Source organism: Haliotis cracherodii, unplaced genomic scaffold (assembly GCF_022045235.1).
Source record: "Haliotis cracherodii isolate W230 unplaced genomic scaffold, xgHalCrac1.p SCAF_16, whole genome shotgun sequence".
Taxonomy (NCBI): Eukaryota; Metazoa; Mollusca; class Gastropoda; order Lepetellida; family Haliotidae; genus Haliotis; species Haliotis cracherodii.
In genome coordinates this window covers 26,484,113-26,510,510 of record NW_027266271.1, presented here as the reverse complement: position 1 = coordinate 26,510,510, position 26,398 = coordinate 26,484,113, and the positions used below count along the sequence as shown (strand labels likewise).

At 40.5% G+C, this 26,398-nt stretch overlaps 1 pseudogene; it reads left to right on the top strand.

Moving 5' to 3' along the window:
• The first annotated feature begins 407 nt into the window (after positions 1 to 407).
• On the top strand, positions 408 to 21,483 carry LOC139464016 (uncharacterized; annotated as a pseudogene).
• Positions 21,484 to 26,398: the final 4,915 nt, after the last annotated feature.

The window sequence follows — 26,398 nt, the reverse complement described above, 5'->3', positions numbered from 1 at the left end:
ATAATCGTCTTGTGTATATTTCCATGACCGTTTTGGCGTGTTGCCGGTTTGATTAGTAAACTCTAAGCTACGAGTCGGGCGCCGCACAGATATGTTTCATCTGTCATGTACTGAAATATGTTACGTTCCACTAAGTGATCTTAGCGGTACGGCGATCGTAAGCCTTTGTTTGAGTATGTGAGCAGCACGAACATCGATTTGTAGAACGGAACCCAGGTCGGTGCGACTTTTGATTCGTTGTGTGCTATTAATAGCGTCATCACTGTATTCATTAGTATCCTAACGCTGCATGAACAGAAAGCCCCGTGAGTTGTACATCTATATATGGCAAAACAATACTACTCTGTGTCTACTTTCTATACCCCACAATTCGTGGAACCATGAATTGATTTCAAGGAAAAGGATCGGCCATTTTTAAAGTCTTAGAATCTACACCTCCCAGCGATGCACAGCCGTTTGCGGTAAAACATTGTCACAACTCCAATATAAGTAAGATTTTCTTATCATATCCAAGTTAAGCTCAGCTTCGATTGTTAAAACTGTATTGTCCAGACGCTTGAGTAAGTCGGGCAGGATGAATGTTCTGCATGTTTAGTTTGCTTGGGTGTAGTTAAATCGCACTCAGCAATAGTTCAGCTATATTACGGTGCCCTGACATCACTACTCGAGCCTCGAGCCTCGACCTCGATAGCACGCAATCAAACAATATATGTCACCGAGCCTGGCCACCCGATCCAATTAAAGTTCCCACTAACGACCAGCCCATATTTCTGTCGACAATTTTAACTCTTATCCCCGATGTTTGTTTTTTTTGTTTTGTTTGACGCCGCTCTCAGCAATATTTCAGCTTTTTTACGTCAATCTGTATTCAAATAAATGGGTTGCTGAAGACCAATTCTAACCCGGATCTACACTGGGGACAAGCATTGGTTGCTGAAGACCAATTCTAACCCAGATTAAAAATATCTTCACGGGGGACAAGCATTGGTTGCTGAAGACCAATTCTAACCCAGATCTACACGGGGGACAAGCATTGGTTGCTGAAGACCAATTCTAACCCAGATCTACACGGGGGACAAGCAGTGGTTTGAAAATAATCAACTGTGTGTTGAGCTGACATGCAATAGAATGTTTATATAAATGTACAACTGACATATTTCCTAGACTGTATCAATGACACTAGTTCCACCCTTTGTAAAATGGCCCCGATGAGGGATGCCTGCTGACTTAAAACAATAGATAATTCAGTGATCCCTAAGGCTAATTAGACATTTACAGTGTATAGCATTTTAACCTGTTATAATGTACAGTTATTTGTGCCCTAAGCTATATACTAGTTACAATAGACAATGTAAGTTAAATTATACCTTATCTAATAAACTAAATATTGTAAATTCACCCTGAAATAGAGCATCCTAAAATGAAAGTTATTTATGAAATGCACTTGTGTAGCAGTATCAAATATTGCCCAAAAGTATTGATGAATTTTGTAGAAAAATGAAGGTAAAATAACCTGTTGATAATATTATAATATTTGTAGAAAAATTCATTTGGCATTTTTGTGAAACAAATATGCGACCCCCAAAATTTTTTGCGACGATTTTATTGAAAAAGAAGAGAAATTACTGCTTAATGAAAAAGTACCCTAAATTTTACTGCTTACCACATCCGGACCATCCTCTATTCACGCCTCCATCGCAACACTAATACAAAACCATTTGCATTCAAAAATATGCACACAGGAACTGCTTTCTGAGGAACTGCTTTCGTGACTGCAATATTTCTCAGATTTCTCAGATTTTAAAGGCATGGGGAAATGTGTAGGTTTGAAGTGTGTATCGTAGTAGGCATTTGTTTACCCAGGCTAGACGTTATGCATGCATTCACACTGGAAGTTTATGGTGGTATTCCCTGTTTTGACGTGTTTTCCCTTGTTTCTTTACGTAAACACTTGCCTTGCATTTGCATGCGTTTGTGATGAGTGTTGTAAGGTATCAATGACCAAGACAGGTCTCCAGCAAAGACCGTCTAATATGTCTGAATCACAACATGTGCTTTGGTAAAGGGAGATAACTCCAGATGGTTTAACATTCCAATCAACCTGACAAGCACAACTTACAATCTAGTCAAGTCAAAATGCATAAGTATCAGTCAATCTCATTAAAATCAGATCTTTGTTCTCGCTTCCGCTAAACAAAGATCTGAGGACATCCCATTACGGGTCACGTGAGACCGACCTTGCGCGAACTTTGACCGACCAATGGAATGACCAATCAGAAGGCAGCTTTCTCATGCTTTACGGCACAAATTTCAAATTGGCGACTACGCTTCGAAACATATTTTGACAAATTCTCGATTACAAATTTGAAACCCGAACAAAAAATCATTCTTGAATGGTTAATAGATGGTCTAGATGGTAAGGATTCAGTCGTTAAATCCGTAACTATCGTTCGGAATACACCATGTTAAAGTTTTCGAGATTGTATGAGTAGAAATCACATTCCGACTGTCACTTTCATCACCTGGTAAGCGACGTACTGATTGGTCGGATGCAAGGCCGTTCTGACGTGACCCCTAATGGGATGTCCTCAGATCTTTGTTTAGCGGCAGCGAGAACTAAGGTCTGATTTTAATGAGATTGAAGTATCAGTGGGACATGAAACGTTCACACTTTCGCGAACACCAGGTATCATCAATATTTGATAGTAATACAGAAGCTAATGCTTATGATAAAGTTTGATCAGTACAATGGAGCCTGATTTTAGCAGATATTTATTATGATTATGGAAAGAGTGATTTGCGTATATGTGTATACTTTTTACTTTTTACAGAAATGAGCAATCGACCGGATACTGAATCTGTGTATTACCCAGTTGGCAACAGTCGGTCAGTTGATGTGACTCTCGGATGTCAGGTTGCTAAGGAATGTGACATACTGCTGCTAGGATGTGGTGACATCAGGAACGTTTTGCATACACTGCACGCGCTTCATCAAGATGGCACTACAAAATCGAAAGGTCAGATCATAAACTTTCACTTAAACGACCTTGAAAATGGTATCTTGGGAAGAGACCTGATTTTGCTCCACTTGGCCCAAACCATTGATCCAACAAACAGCGAAGACTTGAAGTTTCTGTGGGGAGTGTGGTATGATGTGATTCTGACAGAGGCGCACATTCAGAGACTTTAAGTCAATATACAAGAACTGTCGACGTCCACATCAGGCAGACACGGTATACACTTTGGGAACTTACGAACTGAGATGAACATCAAAGATGCACTACAGTTTTGGTTGAAGTTCGATGCAAGTGCCAGTCTAACTATCGATAAAAGAAAGAATTTCCTGAACGAAATGCAGATTGGAAGTAAAGAACCAAATTGGTTAGCAGGAAAACTTAGCGTTCAGTGTCTTCATCTGGATACAATAGAGCGTCTGAAAGACAGGTAAAATCAATGTTTTAGCGACTGCATCAACCAAGTCAGCGAGCCTGACCACCCGATCCCGCCTTTTATGACAACTGTCTGTAGCTTTGTATCTGAAACAATGACGACGCGACGTTGTCTTTAACTCACTCGGTGATTGAGAGAGTTTGTGTGTTGTTTAACAATCGCTTAACAATATTCCATACACATGTATATTACGGCTTCTTCTTTTGTACATGAATGAGGCCACACTTTGTTTTTACGGGCTCTACGGATTCTTTGCAGGAAAATACCTGTCGGCAGGAAGAAAAAATTAAAAGCAATACATTTTTTAGGTTTTTAGTTTTTAGTCAGCAGGTTTTAAAAAAAATGGTGTATTTTGATGGAGGAGAGCCTGCAACACAGCTGCTGCTTTAAGCAATGATGAATCAAGCGGGAACACTGTTCAATCAATTTCAGTAAAGTACAAAGTTCTTTTACTCCCATATTTAATATAGGTCATCTTCAGTTGGTCCTCGTTTAGAAAAAATGTTTGGGGTGCAATATGCTATCAGCTTATCGGCGGGATAAAAAAAAGTTCAAATGAAGAATTATATTTTTTCCATTTCAACAAAATGTACCATCAAGTAAAATTGTGTGCAGTAAGACTAGTTCACAAACAGTTTCATGTAGGCAAATAAAAAATGATGTTTTTTCAGCTACAGCTGCAAAACAGGAAAATACAAACTGAATGGGAAATCAAGCGGGGGGCACTACGTTTTAGTATGCATTGAATAACATGTGCGACGAACTGCAGCTACAGCTGCAAAACAGGCAAATACAAACTGAATGGGAAATCAAGCGGGGCACTGCTTTTTAGTATACATTGAATAACATGTGCGACGAACTACTGCTACGCTGGAAATGCTTGCCAATGTTGACAGGACTGTTTTAAACATACATTGAACTAGATAACAACAACAAAACCTGTCTGTCCTTTAATCCTGGGTGAATAGGTTTCTTTCTGTGTAGGTATCACCAAGAAATCGAAGAATATGTCACAACAGGTGTTACAAGAATCAATTCGGGGTCTCTCTCACCTGAACGCATTCGAAACAGTTTCCGTGGCAATGTGACGTTTTATAGACCAGGATGTCATTCCTGGAGGGTCTCCTTGGACAGCACGCCGTTCCTATGTCACGATATTGATCTACAGCTTCATAGGTATGTACCTCTGTGTCTGTGTGTGTGTGCGCGCGCGTGCGTGCGTGCGTGTGCGTCGTGCGTGCGTGTGTCTGTGTGTGTGTGTGTCACCGTCGTACGTGTATGTAGGGGTTAATAAACCTTTTTTTTATATACGTTTAAACTTGCTCACGTTAAGCCTTTCCAGGAGGAGCTGTTCCGTCTATATTGATCAAACTTGTTAATATTATAAGTGGATATGTGTTCGAAAACGTTATGTCATTTCATTGCCACCAAGTGGGCTTAAAGAATAAAAAGGTCAAAAACATGATACGAATAATGAACATTCCAAGTGTAATAAAATACATACTCACAACTGGGGGCCACGGGTGGCCCAGTCGCGTAAGGCGCCGCAACTCGTTGTTGCGGATTCGATTGTGGGTGCGAATCCCGGTTCGCCCTGATTATGTTTCTAGGTTTGTCAGCACTATACCCATGCTTCTGGGTTTCACCGAAGTGGTGAACGTCTAAGACATGCATTACTTCAGACTTTCCTCCCGCATTAAGCTGTCACGCCGTGATATAACTGGAATACTGTTAAAAGCGGCGTGAAACACAACTCACTCACTCACTCACTGCTCACAAATGGAATGTGAGAGCACCCTTTTAACATAAGAAATTATTTTCTGTCAGAAAAGTAACAACAGTCTAATATCGTAGTTATACACTTTATGTGTAAACAAACGTGAACTGTATCAGAACATAAACTCAATGGGGATAAGTTCTTCAATTATTGTAAAAATCATGAACTCTGTCTTCTTCTTCGTCTTCTGCGGGGTCAGATTCAAAGAGATCATCGTCTTTGTTCTCATCCGAGTCCACAAAGCCTTCAGAGGATTGGGGAAATCTCTTAGTCGGGAGTTCAGATTTTTCCATTGTAACGCCATTTCCCATCTCAGCAACACCACACAGCTACAAAATGCTGAATATTTTTTTAATAAAAACACCTTGCAACAATGTAAGTTTTGAAGTATGCAATGTCTTTTTTTTTCAACAGTCCCAAGCATAATTTTATCTTTCAAGAATTGTCAAGGAGAATCTATTTTTTTTTCCGATACAATCCCACCAAGTCGATGTAACGCAGTTTTTTATCCATTTAAATGTCTCGATCTTGTTGCGTCCTGCTTCCAACTGCTGCACACCACGGATGTGATCATAGTTGATCAGTCGCTGAATCAAGTAATGTTTGTCCTGCTGTCGTGATTGGTGTTCTACCTGGAGGAATGACATGGCGTTTGCAAAACATACGGAGCCGAGAATCACTAATTTAAAGCGAATCTTCGCTGATATCCATTTCTTTCAGCAGGCTCATGTCACGCCCCTCATATTGATATAAATGATATAATTCACGTGTTTCTAGATTTAATCATGTGCAGTCTCGGTACTTTTGATTTATTCGGAATCATGCAATGAACTTTGCAGAGATCTGCTGTGCCTGTTCCTTCTTCCTTGTTTTGAACATAAGAAAACATGTTTCAGATCTTGTGGATATCAGTTGAAGAGCTGTATAATTCACGAATTTCACGTTTCAATGACGATTAAACATAGTTTATATATCTTAGTATTTGACGTTTAATATTTATCAGGATTATTTCGTTTTGATTAAATTTCAAGTTTTGTAGTAGACATTTCCATTTCCAGGTACGATGGAGCAAAAGTCACACTGTCCTCGCTTTATCTTGAAATCCTGAGAGAGTGGGTTGAGAGTTACCAGGCAGCACTAAGACACGGATGCGACATCAAGGTAAGCTGGTCCTTGGCACTGGTCTTTGACACTGGTCCTTGATAGGCATTTGGAAGTTGGTAGCTCGCATACACACATCACAAATGAAGGGGAAGGTATCCTCGAAATCTTGTGAATAAAGACTACAACAGTTGTAATCCATGTGCGTGTCTGAGGATATGGCTTGTCTCCTTCCACCCTCGGCCCAACTTGACGATAATGAGTAACGCCAGCGTCGTTTAATTATACTCTTGGAAACCTGTAGACCCTTGTAGACCACCAGAGCTGCCCAGACGAGTAACGCAAGCGTTGCTAATAAATACTCTTGGAAGCCTGTAGACCCTTGTGCGACTATCAGATCTGTCCAGATGAGTAACGCAAGCGTTGCTAAAACACACTCTTGGAAGACTTAGACCCTTGTGCGACCATCAGAGCTGTCCAGATGAAACCTGGACTCATCTGTGAACGGTATTCTGTCCTAGTCTTGTCTTCTGAACCTCAGACGCTATCCACACCAAGCTCGGCGTTGCCTGACGGTGACGTGGAAGCAAACTTGGGCGCATCGCTTGACGTCGGGGCCGGATGTTGTGCTCCCTCATCCGGTTGCGTACGGTTCTGCCACGTATTGAACTCAACCCACTTATTGTCCGAGTTGTTTGGCAGTTTGGTATCGATTCCGTAGAAGCACCAACCGAATATGATTTTCTTGTTTACGTGACGTCACACATGGACGACCGGCCCGAGGCAAGTCATAAGTGTCCTGCTGTAGATAACTTCTCCAAATAGATTATATTAGGTTTCGATGAACATTATGATGTCTAGCAACTTCGTTTTGCGCCATTCCTGTATGCAGTATGCCCACGGCGCATACATGTTTATCTTCAGCAAGCCGTGGCATTGCGTAAGCGTTATTTACGGTTAACAAAATTGAGTCATCAGCACGTGATTGCTAAGCAGTCATTGTGTGCTGTCCACATTCAAAAACAAGTGTATGAGTATCGTACTCCCAACAAACACGCAAACATCCTAATTGTGCGCCCTGCTTGAACATGCACTTGCAAACTGTGAATCACGACATTAAAGTCGAGGCGAGAGATGTCTTCATGAGTATGTATTGAAAGATGAATTATTTAATTTCAGAATAAGATCCGCCTCCGTGCCCTAGTGGTTCTATTTCTATTGAACTTTATATGAAGCACAGTTACTATTTTTCAGTTAGTATATAAATTGTGTTGATCTCTTTCAGATATACCTTTGGTATGGAGAGGCAACAGCGGTATGCGAGACCGATATTCCAGATCTGAAGTTCGATTTCATCGATACATCTAACATTGCAGATATTGTTGGCCTTATACCTGTGCTCACCTGCTCTCGCGAAAAGGCGAAAACGTATGTAACCCAAACCATTGGATTGCTTTAGTCTTTCTGACGTTATATTCTTGTAACAGGATTTGTTTTCTGTCTCAAGAGGGTGAGTGAGATAGATGATTTAGCAATCAGCCGTCCTTTTTTCCGTTTCCCGAGCAGAACTCATAAACCGTTACATATTTCTTGTTGAAACTTACTATACATATCAGTCTTGTGGTGAACTGGTGCCTTTTGATCATTTTGTAGTGTGTGTGTGTGTGGGGGGGGGGGGGGGGGGGGCATTATTTGACAAGTCGGACTGAAAGGAGTGCTGCTCGTTTCCGGAGCTGAACTCCAAACCTGTTAAATATTTCTCTATGTATCTTGCTATACAGATCAGTCTAGTGGTGCATTGGTGCCTCTTTTGATTTGGGATAATTTCTATGGGTATATGTTTTATTGTTTTCATGTAAAGTTGGACTTTACTGAAAATAATGGAAGTTCTTGTTTCCGCAACTGATCTCCAAAACTGAATTTCTTGGTGAAATGTGCTATACAGATCAATCTATTACCACTTTGTTAGAAACCATACTTACTTTCAATTAGGCCAGATGCGGTTATTAGGACGGAAATCTTTCACTGGAATAAACAAAACGTGGCGCTGCTCCTTCTTCAGTGTTTGAATGTCTCGACATGGATGTATCCAACTGTTTTGGGACTCCACCTAGCTGAAGACCTCACCCTGGGACATGAGTAAGTGCAATAACCTGTTTCATCCACTTATTGTCATAACTGATCAGTGGTATGGTAATAGTGGTTTCCCCAAATGAGAACGATGAATTGCAAAATAACTCGAAATCCAGAAAAGTGTATGAAACATCAATACGGTACTTGACCATGAATACCCTGTACCCAACAAAATCTGAATTTTGTTTATTTTAAGACCCATGACGGATGAAGTTCTTTAAGAAACTATAATGTAACTTTGTATCGAAATGTATACATGACACGCAGGGGGACAAACCGTGGAAGGAACAGCGCAAGCACGGTCTGCACGTGCTACACAATGACCATGTTCATGCAATGACAAGATGCGCTACTCAGCAGATGTTAAACAGTTGATGTTGAATGTGTATGATTTCTTTAGAAGTGAAGCAGAAAGAGCAAAGCCTGTTAATGCAATTAATAAATTCTTGTAACGAGCTTCAAAAGCTCTTGGTATGTCCCCTCAGAAACTTAAAAATGTTGTTAGTTGACGAGATACAAATAGTCAGACCAAGGAGGTTAGGGGACATGTCAAAACCACGCAAGGTTGATAAATTAGAGAGTTTTCAGAGGGATCAAGTCAGATGTGCAATTGTTAAACTGCACTCAGAAAATAAGTACCTGTCACTAAGAATTTTGAAGAAACACCCAGGATTTACGTGTTACAAAGTACAAACTATGGCAGCTGTTGCATACATTTGGTTACAAATACAAAAAGATAACTGGAGAAAATAGGGCTGTGTTGTGTGAACTGTCCGACATTGTTCGTCTCCGAAATCATTACCTTCGTACCATCAAGCAGAAACGTGAAGAAGGATATGAGCCCGTCTACTTAGATGAGACATGGGTAAACGCGTCACACACAGCCAGCAGTCAGTGGGTACCCATTAGTGACTGTAAGGAGTCTGGTAGAAAGTTACCAATGGGAAATGGTGAAAGACTCATAGTTCTCCATGCTGGTTCTGCTAGTCAGGGTTTTCTCCCAGACTGTGACCTCGTCTTTAGAGCCAAGGCCAAAGACAACAGGGACTACCACACAGAAATGAACGGCAATGTATTTCTGGAGTGGGTGAAAGATAAATTAGTCCCTGCTTTGCCTACCAAGTGTCTCATTGTCGTGGACAATGTACCGTATCATAGTGTGCAGGATCCAGAAAGCAAGACTCCAACCTCTAATAACTGTAAAGGAGACTTGGTTACTTGGCTGCAACGGAGGAACATTACCTTTCCCTCTCGAGCGACGAAACCACAGCTCTATGAAATCATCAAAACTATGAAACCTGACCCCGTGTATAAAGTTGACAGTTACATCAAGGGTCAGGGTCACGCTGTCTTATGACTGCCACCTTATCACTGCGACCTGAATCCAATCGAGTTGGTATGGGGCATCGTCAAGGGTGACGTTGGACGATCGAACACAACGTTCAAATTACGAGACGTTGAACAAGTCGTAAAGGAATCCCTTGGTCGGGTAACAGTAGAAACATGGAGGCGATGTGTGGCCACAGTGGTTGACGAGATAGAGCCACGTTAATGGTCACGAGATGGACTACGGCCAGCAACAGTCCAACCTATAATAGTGGCAGTCGGTTCAGGCACCAGCAGTTCCGACGACGAAATCTATGGCATGAGCGAGTCAGATTGCGACTGAAATTATCATGAGACGGCCCCTCTAACGCTCTGTCATTTCCCCTACCACAGAACGTGCAGTACATGCGTCCTTGCGCTGTACCTTCCACAGTTTGTCCCCCCTACGTGTCATGTACACATTTCGATACAAACTAACATGATAGTTTCTTAAAGAACTTCATCCGTCATGGGTCTTAAAATAAACAAAATTTTGTTGGGTACAGGGTATTCATGGTCAAGTACCGTATTGATGTTTCATACACTTTTCTGGATTTCGAGTTATTTTGTAATTCATCGTTCTCATTTGGAGTCAAACGGACTGTAAGGCACCCCATGTTTGAATGCCTCATCACTCAAACATGGGGTGCCGAGGACCTATTCTGCCCGAGAATCTACATTGAGGGTCTATACAAATGGAACTGTGCACAGAACGTTTGTATCATTAAACTCAACAAGATTAGTATATATATGGAACTTGAATGCATTGGAAACGTGAATTCATACATGTGTTACAGTTATCATTCAATTTTAGCTCCATAGATAATACCCTGATTTTGAATTTTCAAGAAATCTTGTTGCCCCTGGGACTTTCAACGGACTTGCCAAATTGTCCTTACGGTGGAAAACAGCTGAGGACATTCATAACCTCACAAGCCTCACAGTCACGACAGACGGTATGTAATCCTTTTCAATATACATAACATACCTCACGTGTGTGTTTTTCCTTTTACTATAGTGACCTTGTCATTCCATGCAAGATTAACTGAAGTACATGTAATATGAAATAATCGGGTGGTCGTTAAATACTTTTGAGTAGTATACACAACAAAAAATACTTTTACCTTATTCAAGTTCTTTGTAAAATAAACCTTCACAGGGCTAGTTTCTAACTAAATGAACATCAGAACTCCACAGTAAAAAGAATATTACAAATCAAAATCATAGTATCAAAAAATCTTATTTCGATAACCATGACTTTGAAATAACTGTTTTTGGTTGAGGGTCTGAAAATGCTGATATTTGTTTTCCTTTTGGCTGTATTCGGTTTATATGCTCCTCAAAAGAAGAAAAACTAATTAATCAATCTATAGACATACAGAGACAGGACCAGCACATAAGCAATATATTAAGCATGAATATGATGTCATTTGATACCAACTTAACGATGTCTTTGGTGAAGTCATGAAAAATGGCAACGACCAATTTCATAACCGTAACGCATACAGAAACGTATGCGGACCACGGGGCAGATGTACGTGCATGTGCTGCACTGAAACATCATGAATAGGCCTACAAAAATCGGTATTCACGGTTGCAAAAACGTTGCCTGTTAGCAATTGGTCATCTGCGATGGGATACCTAAGGGGCAACTTGAATCGCCGCGTACGACCACATCATTCCTAACCACAGACACATACGACAGTCTTTTTAGTATGAGGATTAAGTACACTGGAATCAGTTTAAGGAAGAAATCGACTTTGTCAACTATGGCGGGACACCCGGAGTTATCACTGATTTTCAATGATCTTACTTCTGTTTTGAGCTTCGCTCCCTATGAAATCTGTTTCGTCGGAAAATCGAGACTGGTTATTCTCTGGCATTGACGTTTATCTATTAAGAATTCTGTACATTGATGTCTGTAAGTAACTCCTATCTGTTCACCTGTATGTGACGTCCTTTCAAGATGCACTTGCACATGCCCTTGCACAATTGAAAAACCCAAGTCCCTTCTGGGATAAAGATCAGATTACTTATCGAACAACAATGTGTGACAGAGGAGTCAGAGAAAAACTGATACGGAGAATTCAGGATAGCACAAAAGGTAAATATTATCATTGTTTATAATCATTCATGTGTGTGTGTGTGTGTGTGTGTGTGTGTGTGTGTGTGTGTGTGTGTGTGTGTGTTCGTTTTGGTTTTATTGTTTGTTGTTTAACGACGCACTCAGCAATCTTCCCGGCGGTCTGTAGAAAATCATGTCTGGACCAAACAATCCAGTGATTGACATCATGATAATCGATCTACGCGTTTGGGATACGCTGACATGCATCATCCAAGTCAGCGAGCTTGACCACCCGATCATGCATGGTCGCCTGTTTCGGCAAGCATGGGTTGCTGAAGACCTGTTCTCACCCGGATCTACACGGGTCTGACATGTATGAGTTTAATTAGTATAACTTCACCGGTTCAAAGATAGAGATGGAGTAGAAAACTGCTTTTGGTTTATCTTTTTCTTGGTGGTATTCTTGTAGATGATAAATTAGAATGGTAGATCATCATCACTAATGTATTTGTACTAATTTTTTCGTTTTATTGTCTTACCTTTTCTCAAACACCTGGTATCATCACTATTTGAAAGTGATTCTTAAACATATGATTTTGATGTAGTTGGAATCGTACAATGGACTTTGCTTTAAGCACGGGTTTCTTAGTAATATGGAAAGAATTTTGTCTCTTGTGTTTCTAAAGGTCAGACTAATGCAGCGTCCAGTGCCTCTCCGAGGAAGACACGTGTGAGTGTACTTCATGTCCTCCATTCCTTACCAACAGATAACTGATGCTAAGCATCTGACTTTCTGTCAAAACCACATAGATAATATTGTAAGTGTGTGCCCAGCTGTATTCGGTTTGTTAAGCCTTGCCCCACACTAACACATTAACATTGTGGTGTTTCTGTTGGCAAGTCACTTTCTTCGAAATGTTCATCCACATTACAGTTCAGGTGGGTACCCGACAGGATGATATGATAATGTCAATACAAACGTTGTATCCCCGAACTGGCAACTTCAGTTGCATACATCATGGGGGAGAATGCAATTTGCGTGCTAACTGATCCATTGACCGTTTCAGACGGTGGTCGAATATACTGACCATTACCAGGTGACCATCACAACTGACCCTGAATGTCTGAAAGACGGAACGTTTACCATGGACTATCTACGAAAGAATCCGCGCGTTGTTGTGTTCCAGAACATTAGAAATGGGTAACAATGTTTCAGGCCATTTTACAAGTTTCAGAACTGATGTGTCCTTTTAAGTCATGACATGTAACTGAAATGTTTATAATGTATGGAGTGTATGCATGTGTGCGAAATACTTCAACTCACAAAATACATTTTGTACTTCGAAACACCTAGCCGAAAAGGCATCAAATCGAAAAATTTATAAAACAACTGAGACAATATCATTGTTAGATAAACCAAATGCTCATACGGCTGAATGTTCATATGTGATAATGTCCACATGCGTTCTTCAAAGTTTTGTAGTGGGCATCTATGTGCAAACACAATTCGATGACGGGCATCTTCTTATAAACTTGAAAAATAAATATAAACGATATGGCTGAGCTCGACTTATACGTACGTGTGTACATACTAAACAATGGTGCATCAGAACATTCTGAAGTAAATGCCGATACCTCTTATATCCAGACACCCAAGCTTCAAAAAGATATTACGTCTGTCCTGTGGCATCTCAGTCAACTCCAGCACGTTCACACTGTCCAGAGAGAAAGGAACAGTAGACGCTAGTATCGTCAAGGACAAGGACGTGAATACAACACTTGGGGAGCGTGTGTTACCCTGGAAGCAGCTTGACAAGGACACTGTAGCCAGACTGCCTGACTTCGTTCTGTCGAAGTCTGGTAAACAGACACTGGACACTTACATTGCACATATGTACATGACCCCTCCACCACAGAATCTGGAAAAAGCGGAACCATTGCAACAGCTTCAGTATATCATCGATTACATCATGAAGAACCAACCACTGCCCCCTGGAGTAAGTACCTGTAACAAACCTACTGAAGACAAAATGTTAAGAATACTAATGTATTTAAGACACCATAGCTGATGGCACTTAATGAACCCAGTGGTTTCAGAACCGTCAACACTGCAGATATTAGATGGAAGGGGCTAAGTTCAAAAATAAACATATGCTCAAAAAGTATATGTTACGAGGGCTGATCAAAAAGTTATAACCCTGACTAACTATGGGTGATCAACAAAGTGAACTGGTCAAAGTAATACATTGTTTGAAAAGTTCATTGCAAGTGCATTTGGTCTATTGAGGCCGTTTGTATATTAGTGACAACCACTATGTGAAAGGGGCACAGAAATTGAAAAGAACGAGGACCGAACAGTCGTCACGTTTTTTTACTTTAGAGAAAAGTACTCCCCAAGAATTTCTTGACCGATTATCACACGTGTGTGGGATAAGTGTCCTAGCTGTTCCACTGTTAAACGTTGGGCACCTATGGTTAAGGCTAGGAGAAGCCTTTCATGATGGCCCTAGGTCTGGACGTCCCTCAAATTCCATCAATGAAGATTCAATCAAGGAGATGGAAAAAAACTTATACCGTCAGACAGACGTATTACCATTGCCGAACTTGAGGAAGACACATGTCTAAGCCATGGATCCATCGACAATATTCAAAACGAGATTAGGACCGATTGATGAAACATGGGTCTACCACTATTATTCTGAATCATAACGTCAATCCATGAAATGGCACCATTTCACTTCTCCGGCACCAACGAAATTGAAGTCTTCAAGATCAGTGAAGAACGTTATGGCAACTGTATTCTGGGAAGCAAAGGGTGTGATCCTTGTTGATTACCTTGAAAGTCAAAAGACGATTATCGGTGCCTACTGCGCTGATTTTCGTCATCGCTAATGCTGGATTCATGAATGCTGACTACTGGAGTTCCACTATTTCATGACAATGCCTCTTCTCACACCTCTCGACTTGACAAGGCTGCCGTGCGATGTGTGTTCAAAGAGCTTCTTTGCCCTCCACACTCGCCATTGATTTCCACCTGTTTACTTAAATGAAAGAACATCTTCGTGGAAAGTGCTATGACGACAACGATAACCTCTAAGCCGCCGTGAATGGGTTTTTCAGGGTGGCTTCAGAAAACATCTTTCGGAGTGGAATTAAAAAGATTAAAAAAGATCGATATGAGAAGTGTATTTAAAAGCAGGGAGATTATGTTGGAAAATGCACTTAAAACACTTTCACAATTATTGGTTTTGTTTGATAGGCTTAGCACCTAGCATACTTAGTGGATATCAAATTTCAAGATAGATATCAGAACCAAGAATTGTCGGGAGTAACATTGCTTACGCGTGTAAGTCCTGTATTTATGAAGAGTGCTTAACATACCACACGCCTGGGAAGTTAACCCTAGCTACTGTTAAGGAGGAAACTATGCGGGTGGAACTAGTTTGGAATGACTCAGAAACAGTAAGCCAAACACAGTACTTTGAAACATGAAGTTGTGACGCTTTTCTTTTAAATTCCTATGTGAGAATACCTATTTTAACTGCTCAAATCAATGTCCTAGGGCTTGTTATAAAGAACTGTCTTCATAAATGCAGGTTTTACACATGGAAGCAATGCTCTTTCAGTTAATTCTTGGCAATATGTATCATAACGAAATTGGACTTGAACAAAGCATGGCCGAAAAATCAGATGTCTTTTGCGTAGTTTGATTATAATAGGTCGGGGGTATATAGTTATACCAAGAAATTCCGTCTGGCCTCCGAGGACATTTTGGTTGAGGTCAGGGCTATTTCTTTAGCACAGCTCACTTGTTTACCTTTGTAAAATTCCTTTACGCGGTTATTTTCAGTGTTGACAACTCAATAATCACTTGGTTTATGAAGCAGGAAATTTGTGTTTATGATCCCAGTCATGGTGGTTTGAAAATATGTTCACTGAATTCCGATCCAACCTGAGATGTGGCCTTCATGGCAGCCGTATTCAAAATTCATGGCAGCCGTATTCAAAAAGTCATTTCTTTACTCAGCCATTTCCGTAAATATTATTATCTTTATATTTAGTAACCAATCGGGTATGTCCAACAACACGTTATATTTGACTCTGTATTGGGAGACCGCCTCCGTGGTCTAGTGGTAGAGCGTCCATCCGGAGAGCGGAAGGTCCGGGATTCGATCCCCGGCCGCGTCATACCAAAATACGTTAAAAGATGGTACTTGTTGTTACCCTGTCTGGCGCTCGGCATTAAGGGGCTAAAACAAGGACTGGTCGGCTCGGTGTCTGAATGGGGTATTCATGTTAAAACTGCGGCGTGGTATCTCAGTGAGCTAGCACTATTAATCGGCATCAGTCCGGACTAGTACAAGCAGCCACTCAAACACACACACGTACATGCACGTCGCTATATAAGGGTAATAATCTTGGACGCGACGTTAAACCCCATTTTCCCACCTGTATTGTGATGTTAGGCATTCGACCTCCAACCACTTATGCATGGATCATAGTTTTATTCAAAGACCAGGGGGCAGGAGTAGTCCAGTCGTCTAAGGCGCCGCGATTCGTTGTGCAGAGTTGCGTCCCTTTGGCACGCCGGAAACCTATGATTGTCGGTTCGAATCCAGGTTCGCACCGATTATGTTTCTAGGTTTGTCAGCACCATACCCGTGCTCATGGGTTTCACCGAAGTGGTAAACGTCTGAGACCTGCATCACTTCGGGCTTTCCTCCCACAATAATCTGACACGCCGTGATATAACTGGAATACTGTGAAAAGCGGTGTTGAACCCAACTCACTCACTCACCCAATTCAAAGAACACATTGTGAAGATGTCTGCAATGTTGTGACCTTTGTTATTTCCTTTTCATCTTCACCCTTGTGTGCCCTTTCTGATGTAACAAAATATTGCAGCAACATTCAGATGAGCTACAGAGCCAAGTGGCTTTATTGATGCTGCCAACCTGTTTGGTACAGCAGTGAGGTACGCCGGGCGTCAACATTTTTTTAAATAATGGTGTACGTATCACCTTTCATATATAACAATTTTTGTGATATATTTTAAGTAATTAAACTTCAATTCGAACCCTTTTCTCAATGCTTTTGAGATTTCGTTTCCGTAGTATTCGGGATTCAGGTGTGAGCAATGAGATTCAGAGTGACAAATTAGATGGGATTCAGGGGGAAAAGCACCCTTTTTTTATTGTGTTCGGTTTCCTGCATGGTAACATATACATGTGTTGCAGGAGAGACAAACGATACTCACCATAGGAGCACCGGACATATCTAGGCCTGGCAAGAGATTCATCAATGTACTTGTCCTGGAAGGGTTGAAGATCCACGAAAACAAACCTACGATGTTTTTGAAGTTTTCCGATTTAGACATTGCTGAGCATCTGCTTGGCCATCGGGTGATAGAAAAGCAAGATTTAAAAGCACTGCATGAAAGCAACAGCGAATGGTTAGAAATGGATCCGTCCATTTCTCAACACTTAAGACAGGTACAAACATGTCTGCTAGTGAACCACACAGAATCAGCATGTAATTCTGCTGAGAGCTTTAATTAGATTCACCTTGGTGCCCAGGCCCTCTCGTATCGATTGAATCACCTATGTTGATGCATGTAAAACCCTCGTTAATCTTTTATCCACAAAGACACAGATGTATGGGGTGTTAACTTCAGTCATATACTCAACCGCAAAAGAAACGCAAGTTGTACTTCAAATACGGATAACGTTAAGACTATAAAAGATATGTAAATAATATTAAGAAATGATAACAGAGAAAACATTTGATAACAAATGGGCGTTGATTGTTTAATGATAACCATCCGTGTTTATTGAAAAATGCACCAGAAAACAAAGCACCACCACACAGAAAAATGACAAGTGTCAGTCGTATCCATCAATAGTGTGTGTGGCCTCCGTCACCTGCGACACAGGCCGTACATCGCCGTCTCATTGAGTCGACAAGTGTTTGGAAGAAGGCTTGAGGAATCCCGTTCGATTCCCGCAAAAAAACGGCTTCCGTTTTCTAGAGTGTATGTGCCTTGCAGCCTGAATACGTCTCCCAATCTTGTCCCAGACATGCTGAAATGGCGCCATGTCCGATGGCAAAGAAAGCCAGGGCATCACATTTTATTCACTCCAGAGACCCGTGCTGTGTGGGGACGAGCGTTGTCCTGTTAAAAGACCTGGAGTTGAGGTTTACCCAGAAAGAGTGGTCTGACGTGATTACGAAGAACAGCATCCCGGTACAGGACAGCAGCCACTCGCTGAAGGAACATATGTAGAGGGGTGCTGTGATGATGACTGCAGCCTCCTCACCCCATGATGCTTCCTCCGCCCCACCGGTCGGCCTGTACGACACAGCAAGGTACGAGAAAGGTTGAACCTTGATTCGTCTGAGAACTTGTTGCCAGTGTTGACGCCAATACAGGTGCTTGTTGGACCATTGCAGACGTTGTTGGCGATGACGTTGAATAGGTATGGGCCCGACGTAAGGACGACGACATCTGATCCCCGCCGCTCTTAGACTAACTGTGTCGGCTGACACGGGATGACGTGCACCTTGAATGGTTGCAGCTGTCTGTGTTGCTAGTCGCTGTCGATCACGCAGATGTGTCACCCGGATGTAACGGTCCTGCGCTGGAGTAGTGACACTCGGCCGTCCAGAACAAGGCTGGTCTTGGACACTGCCAGACCGATGATGCCTATCGACCAATTTGATGATGGTAGACATGACGTCCGAAGTGCCTCACCTCTCTGGAGTTCAGTTCCTCGAACCATGTTTCCTGTCCTTTTTCCAAGTCGAGCGTGAAATGCTTGGTGTGTTTATATGGAGGCTAATAAAGGATGGACAAGGGGGAAATGCACGCATTTTTGCAAGTGATTTGCCTGCACGTGCAAAAAAAGTCAAACGAGGCGATACGGTTGCGTTCATGCCATGTGCTCAAAATAAATAATGTAAATAGTAAACAATGTCTCTTCAATGCGTCTCTTTACATTTGTAAACATTTCTTTTCACAAATTACTTTTTTGTGCATTTCACAAACAAAACAAAATTATTTGCATTTCTTTTGCGGTTGAGTATATTTCACTGGTAACTATCCCATGTTTGTTCATGACTTGCCTTTGTAAGTGCGCTCAAAATGGTTGTCAGTGTTGGGCAGGATACGTTCAACCGCTTCGCGAACACCTGGTGTTTGATAGTGGCACATCCTTATGATAGTCGGAAACGCACAATGGACTCAGCTTTCAGCAGATATTTCTCATGTTAAAAGGGGTTTTGAGTTTTATTTACAAAGGTTTTTGTTCACTATCTTAGTGAAAATTAAATTTTCAAATACACATGCTCGTTGAGAAGATGGGCAAAAGATTAGATGAATGTACGTGAACATGAGTTAATAACCTAATGTAAATAACCTACCGTCTTTATACATCAACTCTACCAGTGAACATTTCATGTGCATGGTTTATTTAATTAATCTTTCAATACAGGGGTACATGTTGCTGTTAGGGATTCTAGAGGCGAACCATCATCGCATGGCCCAGGGTGAGGACAAGAAATGGATGTGGAGGACATTCTTGAGAGGGAGATATCCCTACACGGAACCGGTCCTCTACCGACTGGAGCAGTTTGCTCTACGTCCAGGTGGGATGATTTAATGCATTCATAACAGTTCGGGATTCGGGTTATGTATGTTCAATGATCAATGTTCAGAACGTCCCTGTACTTTCCATGTATGAAATCTTCAGTCGTTGGTGCGAATGAAATCAAACTGAGAAATATATAGCGACACACAACGAAAATGCATAGTCATGTTTCCAAGCATTAGACAAGATGTTTTTGTGCTCAAGCCCGTTTCGACATTTGAACAGAACGATGGCATCATTGTGTTTGATTATCTCATATTTAAATACACAGAACAACTAAAATTGATGTTTGTCATTTTGCCAAAAATTTATATAAAATCAAACATGCTTGTTGAAATTGTGTGGGTATATATCACTTTACAAAATATGACAAGAGTAGACTTAATCTGATAATCTGAACAAAAGTTTACAATTATTGCTATCACAAAGTTCAAATGCAGGAGACTTCTATTTCACAATCATACCCATGATCCTACAGTACATCAGACTATGAATCAACAACAAAAATACTGTAATGGAAGCAGGGCTACATAACGAATTTGCAACATCAACTTTTCAGAGGGATTCACTTCAATGGATACTCTAGAAGGATTTGAGACGCTGGACCTGAAAGATGTATTCGCAAAGAATACTCAATCAGAAGCAGTAGAAATCCTACAAAACTTTGCTCGAGGGGACAACTCAAAGAGCAAAGGTACTGGACCAAATTCATCCAGAGAAACAGCCAGGACTGTCCCATCTTGTAGTACCTGTGGCATGACATCACTCAAGTGCAAGAGATGCTCAAGATGCCGCCAAGTGTCCTACTGCAGCAGAGAGTGCCAACAAAAGGCGTGGCAGGGCCATAAGAATGAATGCAAGTCTAAGAAACAACAATGATTCTCTACCATCTAATTCTAAATGTGAAAAAATAGATACAGTACACTGGAAATGTTCTTCAGCTGATTAACAGATCCGTTGACACAAAAGTCTGTTAATTTAATTTCAGTTGTGAAAGAACTTCAAAGATGGTCAATATTGCTCTAAATTTTCTTTTCATCTCACGTTTTCACTCAAGATGTCAATTTCTTTCCCTTGTCGGTCAAGAGGAATGAGCCTTTCTGGGGGAAATTGTTACTGCATCTGAGACATAATTAATTACTTTAGAATGGAATGTATGTTTAGTTTCTTATTAGACAAGCTTTGGGCATGCAACTTGGAATCTACTGAAGTAGACACTCACAGAACCTGAGTCAAAGCTATCATACAGACCGGAAGTGTATATATGGTGGTACGGGGCAAACCTATGATACTGGGGTTGGGGGAAGGGGCCGGCTTGGTTGAAAAAACATCATTTGCCCCTTGGATATTTGAAAATGATGATCGTACCATGTTTTACCTTCCAAAGTTTGTATGTTTTGAAGAACTGACAGAAAACACCCTGCAAAATGAAGTGGTCTGTCTCTCATAGCATAAGCATTGCCCGAGTAGGCCTGGATGAGTAACCAACAGGTCAAAAAATGGCGTTGTTAAAGAATAGCTTGGGTTCCAAATAGTTTTGTTCTTTATCATAATACCTATTTGAAAAGATTTGTGTGAGTATGGTTTTACGCGGCTTTTAGCAACATTCCAGCAATATAACAGCGCAGGACACCAGAAATGGGCTTCACACATTGTACCCATGTCGGGAATCGAACCCAGGTCTTCGGCGTGACGAGCGAACGCTTTAACCACTAGGCTACCCAACTGCCCCTGAAAAGATTTGAGGTGTCCTCCCCCTACCCCATCATTTCACGAGGGAAGTAAGAATTCTTTTCTTCTGACATTGTTATATACATGAGGGTTGAGTACACTGATTACACTAAGTGTTTGTACACAATAACAGCGTGTGTTGACTCATATAACAGCTGAATAATATCTCTGTCATATGTAATATCAAAATGTACAAAATGCTTCATATATTATATATCCTGTATTTGATTTTATTTCTTTTACATAAATTAACATCTTCTCATTAATAATGTGCAAAAATGTTGAATGTGACATCAATCCTGTATACAGCCATAGATGAATATGGACATATCGATGAATTGATACAGGACCTGCTTGAGACAGGTGCATCAGTGAGTGAGTGATGTAGTTTCATGCCGCTTGTACCGATATTCCAGCAGTATCACAGCTGAAATGGGAATCAAACACATGGCCATTGGTTGACAAGTGAACACCTTAACCCTTAGGCTACTGCATCACCCCTTTCAGACACATCACTACAGGCATACAACTGATACTACAGCATGTCATACAGCCAGAAAACAAATCCTATCAAACATAATAATCTTGAATATTAATATTCACATATAGACATTGAATAAACACTGGTCTGTACAAAGTGAAACAAGAATAAAACTGTGTCATCTAAACTAAATGATAAAATTTGATTTTAATGCACATAAAAAGAAGAAGTACAGAATACCTTCTCCAAAGCTGTGCATCTTATTTCCCATATTTCTTTGAACCAACAACAAAATATTCAGATCATACTCTTGAAAAGTTCTCCAGAGAAATAGACTTTCCTAAAAATTGTGATTCTGTTATATTGGCAGATATATCAGCAGACATATTTTGGCAGTTGGCACAAAAACATGCTTCAAAGAAAGAAAATATGCATAAACTATGAAAACAACATTCCAAGAGCATCTCTGTGATTATACTTAACAATAAATGAAAATTACTTAATCAATATGATGATACTGACGACATTGCTTTACATTGAGTGAGTGAGTGAGTTTGGTTTTAATCCGCTTTTAGCAATATTCCAGGAATATCACAGCAGGGGACACCAGAAATGGGCTTCACGCATTGTACCCATGTCGGGAATCAAACCCGGGTCTTCGGCGTGACGAGTGAACGCTTTAACCACTAGGCTACCCGACCGCCCCCAAAGCTTTACAGAGTGATTGACATTCTTTTTGCGTATACAAGAAACTATTATAAGAAAGACAAAAGAAGCTTGATTCTGTTTAAATGCATAACGAGGTTGGAGGGAAAGTCACTCCTTAAATTTTCATTCCTGCTGACCATCTCTCATAGGAATGGAAATATCCTGCTATTTCCTCAGCATTTTGCAACAAAGTTGTGTTTGAAGAAAATTCTGACTATAAGTTTTGAATTTGTTAATATAAAAAAAAGCATCTTACAAAATCATTTTGGTTCATCTTTAACTCAAATTAATAAATCTACACTTTAAATCATAGAGTTTACATGGTTCTAAAATTCACAATATACATGTAATGATATGAACAGTCTTTTGTTGTTTAGTTGACAGGGAGTGAGTGAGTTTGGTTTTAATCCGCTTTTAGCAATATTCCAGCAATATCACGGCGGGGGACACCGGAAATGGGCTTCACACATTGTACCCATGTCGGGAATCGAACCCGGGTCTTCAGCATGACCACCCCTGTTTAGTTGACAGACAGATACGTGATAGTGAATAGTCCTTCAAACAACCAGCAGCCCAGAGAGATGATGTGTCACAGTTATGCCATCATCATCACCACAAATTATACCAATATCACACAGAGGACCAGAGTGCACAACAAGCTCTGCTGGAAGCACTCATATAATCACAAAAGAAGAACATGAAAAAAGCACCCAACACAATTACTTCACCCATCTGGTTGGTTTGAAAGTTTAGAAGTACTTCCCGATACTCGTTTTAACAATAGGGTGAAAATTAGCCAGCCTCAGTGACAGAACTTCATAACTCTGAACTTATTTCTCAATTACTATCGAACAGCTATATTAACATCAGTATATCATGCCAGGGTTTTACATGTGCGTGAGTGAGTGAGTTGGGTTCAACGCCACTTTTCACAGTATTCCAGTTATATCACGGTGTGTGAGCTTAATGTGGGAGGAAAGTCCGAAGTGAAGCAGGTCTCTGATGTTTACCACTTCGGTGAAACCCACGAGCACAGGTATGGTGCTGACAAACCTAGAAACATAATCGGGGCGAACCTGGATTCGAACCCACGATCATAGGTTTCTGGCGTGCCCAAGGGACGCAACTCTGCACAGCGGATCACAGCGCAATCATCACGACTGGACCACATGTGACTCCGGTTTACATGTGACACTCTACCATCCTGCAAGCAGGGGTTACTATTAGAGTGTCATAGTACTAACTGCTATTCCCACAGGCTAGTAGTATTTTCTGAATGTTTCATTTCTATTGTGATTCAATTAGCATGAGTAATATATGACGTAACACGTTTGATTTCTGATGAGTTAACACATGTTCCAGACACCAACTGGATCAATACAAAGAAAGCTCATAGCTCTCACACAAGCATTTATATTGTTACATGGGTATAGACGCATGCAGTCAACAAAACTAAAATAACACGTGTTATAAAGAAGACACTAGTTACTTGGTAACACTTCAACAGTTCTTATAAGCACAGCAACATAATAGAATAGCACAAAACTGATAATAGGGTATGATTGTACTAAATTGAACACATTTATACACCGTAAATGACTACATACAAAAATATCAATATTACCCTGACTGATGTTTCTCAGACTCCAGAAAGAATTACAAGATAGAATCGAATCCCAACAAGCAGCACTCAGCAAAATTACAGCCACATGAAGGCAGCCTCTAAAAATGGGATTTTTCATACATAATCATTTGTTCCAGAGAATACAGGAAAAACATCATTTTTGCCTCAGGTTTTAAAATTAAGCAAAACCTGATCCTTCCCATCAAGTACATTTCATAGTCCATCCCTTAACTAAACATAAGTTTACTAATGAAACTTATTCTTGTCTCAGTTCAGGCAAAATATGTGAGAACAATATTTTAGATATTTTATAATGTACATAATCACAAAATATTCATGACTCCAAACTTGTGAGCCATGAGAAAACACAGGACAGGACAACTGTTACCACCAAATCAGACCAACCTTAGTGTGGTGTTGAGATAATACATACACAGCATCAGTGACTCCTCCTTCAACAGACAACAGACGGAGCACTGGCACCCCTACCTTGTCATCTTCCCGTGGCAAGGGAGTTAACTGACTGTATCCACCCTTGCCCAACTAAAGTACTCACGGAAATGAACAAAAACTGTTTTTCTCAATTTAAAAATCGACACAAAGTGTTACGTAGTACTAGTCTGGATTTGCTAGTTTGATCTCAGTGAACAATACAAAATGTACTTTACAGGAGGTAATTTGTCGGCACTTTCAACATTCAAAAATAAAACTAAGTCCAAATTGACATAGCAGAAACAGACTATAGGCATTATGCACCTGTTCTCACCTGTCGTCAAGGTGTCATAGGTCACCTTGATCTACTTACACCTGGTTATGCCCTGTTTCACAATGGTCTGTTTTATTCACATTTTTACACACTTTTACGTGTAAAAAGGCATAAAAACATTTGATACACTGTATTTGTGCCACGGCCCAATTAGTACTAATTAAGTTGTTTGAATATTTACATATTTTGTATATTAACTGCATTTATTTAAGATCTGAGGTCGAAAAAACAGGTTTTTTTCATTTCCGTGAGTACTTTAGGCTGGAATTCCAGGGTTACAGACTAACGAGTCTATGCATAGTCCAATCAAAATCGCGTAACAAACTAGACATCCAGTTCGTAAACAACATGGATTTCAACATGCAGATTTCGGTCGACTGAAGGATTTGCAAAGCATGTGTAGTGACCAGTGGGTGTCAACACAGATATTTAGCAAATCTTTTCATGTTTTTAATCAAGGTCCTCAAGTGACTTGATGCACTTCACATAAGACTCATTTTAATACAATATAGATCTTTATTACCGATCAGATTGTCTTGGCTGGACATAGGAGGGACATAGAAGGGACATAACTGGTAATAACCACTGGTTGCGCTGCGAACGAGCCTGGAAATCCCAGCCTAGATCGGCAAGGGTGGAAACTGGACTTTTATAGTCAGTTAACGCCCTTGCCTCGGGAAGATGCTACCTTGTGAACAAAAACATACACCATGGAATCCTCAGGTATTATCCACACACCCTGAAACTCTCATGCAAACACACAATGTCACATTTCCCCCTAAAGACTGAGTGAGTGATGGGTTTAAGTTTTAACAGCACTTTGAAATATAGGAAAGTCACATCATGGCATGTGAATGTAACATAGGAGGGAAGCCAAAAGTGAGGGAGGTTTCTAAAACAACTTGTATTTCTCATTACACAAGCAACATCATTTCAGACAATCTTCTTCAAAAACATTAAAAATACTTCAGCCATGATAGCCTGATTTTCTATTTCAATAAGCATGATTAGGGCTGGCTAAAAAGATCGATGGGAAGACATTAACAATCATTGATGTGAAAACTGTGTCATATATATATATATATTACATAGACTATCGTGATGAAATAAAATTTAAACAAAACAGACATGTTATTGTCAAATGCAGAAGACAGAAAGCAGCTGTTTTTGTTTCATTTTAATTGTCCACTAAGTAATACATGCATAAATGTGTCACCACTCAAAAGCGATGTTGAATATGTTGATTTCTTTCGGAAATCACTACAATCATATTTCCATTCCCTATAAAACATTTTGGAAATTGACATATTCATCTAGATAATTGTCCCGGCATTCTTAATGTTCACTGTTTCATTCATCCATCTATCCATCCAACTTGTCCATCCATCCATCCATCTACCAATCCAACAAGTCCATCTACCAATCCAACTTGTCCATCCATTCAACCATCTACCAATCCAACAAGTCCATCTACCAATCCAACTTGTCCATCCATCCATCCATCCATCTACCAATCCAACAAGTCCATCTATCCAACTTGTCTATCATCCA